Genomic DNA, 5,000 nt, shown 5'->3' on the forward strand with positions numbered 1-5,000 from the left:
CTATCCATGTAACTGAAGGCTACGGACCGAGACATAAAAGTAAGGGAGGGGGGGACGGGGAACGGGGAGTGGGGGTGGTGAAAGGGGAGAAGGGAAGGGGGAGTGGGGGTGAAAGGGGGCGGTGAACTTGAGGGAGTGGAGTGAAAGGGGAGAGGAGAGTGGGGGAGTGGGGGACGGGGAACGGAGAGGGGGTGAAGGGGAGAGAGGGAGTTGGGGGAGCGAAGGCCTGGGATCCTAAATGAGGTCCATCTCTTTACACAGGAATTACAGCCGTGCAAAAAAGGGGGACGAGAGAGCTTTGGAAGCTTCATGAGAGCAGTCAGGGGACAGGGGTGACAGGGGAGAGCGATGGAGGGGTGAGGGAGGAGGAGGGGGGAGGAAGGCACTCCGGGTGGGGAGAAAGACGAGAGAAAGGAAGAGGGGGAGAATGAGGAAAGGTGAGGGAAGAGAGTGAGAATGAGGGGAAGGGAGAGAAGAGAGAAAGGAAGAGGGAGAGAATAAGGAAAGGGGAAGGAAGAGAGAAAGGAAGAGGGAGAGAATGAGGAAAGGAGAAGGAAGAGAGAAAGGAAGAGGGGGAGAATGAGGAAAGGGAGGGAAGAGAGAAAGGAAGAGGGGAGCTGAGAAAGAGGTTACAGATGGGGAGAGAAGAGAGAGGGTGGGAGATATACAGAGATAGAGAGAGAAGGAGAGGGTGGGTGGAAGAGAGAGAGAGACAGAGAGAGATAGAGAAAGAAAGAGAGAAACAAAGAGAGAGAGAGAGAGAGAGCAAAGAAAAAGGATTTTGGGGTTTGCGGTGAGCAACTCCTCGAGGAAGGGGGGCGAGGGGTAGAGGGGCGGCGAGGGGGAAGAGTCAATTGGGAAAGCAGGTTCTGAAGAGGAAGGACGGGAGGGGGAGGGGGTCTGGTTGAGGGCGTCCTGAAGTGGAGGAAGATGTTGAAAAGGAGAAGAGAAAAGCGAAGAAAAAGAAAAAAAAACGAAAAAAAAAATGAAAAAAGAAAAAGAAAATAGAAAGAAAACGAAAAAAAGAAAAGAATTGTAAAAGGGACATAATAGAACGGAGGAGGAGGAGGGAGAAACAGAGGATGGATACATAAAGGGAAAACAAAGAGAAGCGAGAGGGGGGGTAGCAAGGGTGTGAAGAAAAATTAAGAGAGAGAAGAAAGGGTTCGATAAGCCGTTACTAGTTCAGAAAATGGAGAGAGTGCAAATCCATTATGAAAAGGAGAGGGGAGAGAAAGAGAGAGGGAGAGAGAGAGAGAGAGAAAGGAGGGAGGGAGAGAGAGAGTAGAGAAAGAGGGAAGGAGAGAGTATGAGGAGAGGGGAGGGAGAGAGAGAGAGAGAGAGAGAGAGAGAGAGAGAGAGAGAGAGAGAGAGAGAGAGAGAGAGAGAGAGAGAGAGAGAGAGAGAGAGAGAGAGAGGAGTGGGAGACGAGAGACAGACAGAGAGAGAGAGAGGGGGGGGGGGTGAGACGAGAGACAGAGACTCGAAAGAGAGAGAGAGACAGACAGACAGACAGACAGAAACAGAGACAGAGAGAAAATTCACATGTTATGTAGGTCACACCTTTATCTGATTCGCTAAGTACCACTCTGAACCACCGATCGTTGATTGTTATTTGGACATATCGCCTGACAACTGGAAATTATTTTCATGGAAGACGAAATCTTTGAAAAATAGATAAATAAAATAATGATGATAATAATAGTAATGATAATACTAATAATAATGATAATAATAATAATAATAATAATGATAATAATAATAATAATAATAATAATAATAATAGTAATAATAACAATAATAATAATAATGAATAAATAAATAAATAAAATAATAGTAATAACTTCCATTTAAATAGTTATAAAATAGTCACTTGGTTTTCTTTTTTTCAATTTCAGATTACGTGCATGTAATAAGCAGAAATCAAGCAAGGAAAGCTTAATACATATAATTTAAGAATTAAAAAAAGCAAACACTTTCCGTTCCTGCGCAAGCACAAAAGCACAAAAGCACACGTTTCATTCACTCGGCCTCTTTCCTCACGTTCCCCCCTCCCCTCCCCTTCTTAATACCCCTCCCCCTCCCCCTCCTTATACCCCCTCCCCCTCCCCTTCTTTATATCTTTCCCCTTCCCCCTCTTTACCTTCCCCTCCCACCTCCTTATATCCCCTCCCCCTCTTTGTGTCTTTCCCTTCCCCTCCTTACACCCTCCCCCACCCCCCTCTTATACACCCCTTCCCCTCCTTATACCCTTCCCCTCCCCCCCTTTATACTCTTCCTCGACCCCCTCCTTTATCCTCCCCTCCCCCTTCTTATACCCTCTATCCCCTTTCTCTATATACCCTCCCCCCTCCCCCTCCCTTATACTCTCCTCCCCCTGCCCCTATACCCTCCCCCTCCCCCTCCTTATACCCTTCCCCTTCCCCCTTCTTATCCCCTACCCCCTCCTTGCCCTCCTCCCCCTCCTTATACCCTTCCCCCTCTTCACCCTCCTACTACCCTCCCTTTCTTCTCCGCCCCCTCCTTCTCTATCCTTCCTCCTCCTCCCTGTATACTCCACCCCTTCCCCCTCCTCCTTGTACCTTCACCTTCCCTCTCCTTATACCTCCCCCCTACTTATACCCTTCACCTTTTCCCTCCTTCTACCCTCCTCCTTTCCCTCGTCCGGCCCCCCATCCTTATACCATGTGCCCTGCCGCCTGGTCTGAGTCTTCATCCTTATTCATTCCCTCGTCCTTCTTTCCCTGTTCCTTATACCTATCCTCATCCCTCATCCTCTTCTTGCTAACTGCCTTCTCTCCTCCATCCCCCCCTCCCTTTATGCTTTTCTTCCTTCTCTTCTCTTCCCCCTCCTATCTCCCGTCCTCATCCTTTTTTCCCCTCCTATTCCTACTTTTCCTCTATCCTTTGTCAGTTCTCGCATATTCCTAATTATATCCTTCGTTTTTCTCTTGCTTCCATCCTTCTTGTCTTCCTTTGACCTTTATTCCATTCCCTCCCCCAGTAGCCACTACCCCTCCCACTCCTTCTACCCAACTCCCTCCCCCTCCCCTTCCCCCGTACTCCCTCCAATCCTTTTCTCATCCTATCCTGTTTCCTATTGTTCATCCTTTCCTCCTTCTTCCTCTCCTTCCTCTCATCCTACCTTCCTTCCTCTCCTTTCTCATCCTACCTTACTCCTTGTCCTTCACCCCCCCTCTCTCTTTCTCTCCATCCAATCCTTCAACATCCTATTAAGATCCTTATCTATCCTCTTCTGCTTCATCCTAGCCCCTCTAACTGTGCCTCATCCCTCCTTCCTCCGTCCTTGCCCCGTCTCCTTCCCATCCTACGCTATCCTCTCTCTCTCCTTCCCCCCTCCCTCCCTCCCCTCCGCATCTGCTCCCAAACATCCCTCCCCCATCAGCTTAACTTCTTTTTCAAGCTTCCCCCACTCCCCTCCCCTTAATACTTCCTCCTTCCCCCCACCCCCAAACCTCCCCTTCTCCCCTCCCCTTAATCACTCCCCCTTCCCCCTCCTCCCCTTAATCCTTCCTTCCCCCACCCTCCCCCACCCCCTAACCCTCACTTCTCCCCGCCCCTTAATCTTACTTTGTCCCTCCCCTCCCACCCCCACCCCACCCACACTCTCATCCCTCCCCTTTCCACCCCCCCACCCAACCTCTCATCCCTCCCCACCCCACCCACCCCACCCCGCGCCCCCGCTCTCCAGCTTCAAGATCCTCAGCGCTATTAAAGCGTGACTCAGGTTGCCTCTTGAAGATGAAGATGCTTGCGCAGAGGGGGGGGGGGGTGGAGGGGACGGGGGGGCGGGGAAGGCGATCAACCCGACGCTGGACGAAGGTGAGGGGGGGTGGGGGGGGCGGTGGGAAGGGGGGAGGGGGGGGGTTGGCTCTCGCTCGCTCGCTCGCTTGGCCCTTCGGCCTCTTGCGTTTTTTTAGGGTTTGTTCTGTTTTTTTTTTTCTTTTACTCTGTCTTATCTATCTATCTCTAAATCTGTCTATCTATCTATATATCTATTGTTCTATGTGTGTCTGTGTGTGTGTACACATAAATTTATATATATATATATATATATATATATATATATATATATATATATATATATATATATATATATATATATATATATATATATATATACATATCCTTATATCACTTGAGGGTAGGCCCTCTTAAACACACACACAGTATGTATATGTATTTAAATATATAAATATATATATATATATATATATATATATATATATATATATATATATATATATATATATATATATATATACATATATATATATATATATATATATTTATACATATATATATATATACATATATACATATATATATATATATATATATATATATATATATATATATATATGTATATAATATATATATATCTATATATATATATATATATATATATATATATATATGTATATATATATATGTATATATATATATATATATATATATATATATATATATATATATATACATATATACATATACATATTTCTGTGTGTGTGAGTGTGTACGTATGTATGTATATATGTATGCAGACGCACGCACGCGCGCACACCCACCCACACCCACACACCCACCCACACACACACCTATTCCTGCTATCAGTGAACAAACTCCAGCTCGCAGTTCTTAAAGAGAAAAGCTCAGATCGCAAGAAAATCGGCTGCTTCTCCAGCGTCTCTGACCTTTGTAACGACCTTACAAACGCCCTGATCTGTCAAATGACCTCGTTTTGGAAATGCAACGCCAAGGGTCTACAAATCAAGAAAGACGAGGGAGGAAGGAAGAGGAAAAAAGTAACGAAAGAAAAATAAACCGGAGAAAAAAAATATACTAGACAAATTATGGATGCAAAGAGAAATAGGGAGGGAGAGGGAGGGAGGGAGGAAGGGAGGTAGAGAGAGAGAGAGAGAGAGAGAGAGAGAGAGAGAGACAGAGAGAGAGAGAGAGAGAGAGAGAGAGAGAGAGAG

The 5,000-nt window shown here is 46.0% G+C and overlaps 1 protein-coding gene across 1 annotated transcript in view; it reads left to right on the forward strand.

Moving 5' to 3' along the window:
• The window catches only part of LOC113808026 (uncharacterized), a 366,181-nt gene that overhangs the window by 247,479 nt on the left and 113,702 nt on the right, over nucleotides 1-5,000 (forward strand). The window lies entirely within an intron of this gene.

Source organism: Penaeus vannamei, chromosome 28, assembly GCF_042767895.1.
Source record: "Penaeus vannamei isolate JL-2024 chromosome 28, ASM4276789v1, whole genome shotgun sequence".
Taxonomy (NCBI): Eukaryota; Metazoa; Arthropoda; class Malacostraca; order Decapoda; family Penaeidae; genus Penaeus; species Penaeus vannamei.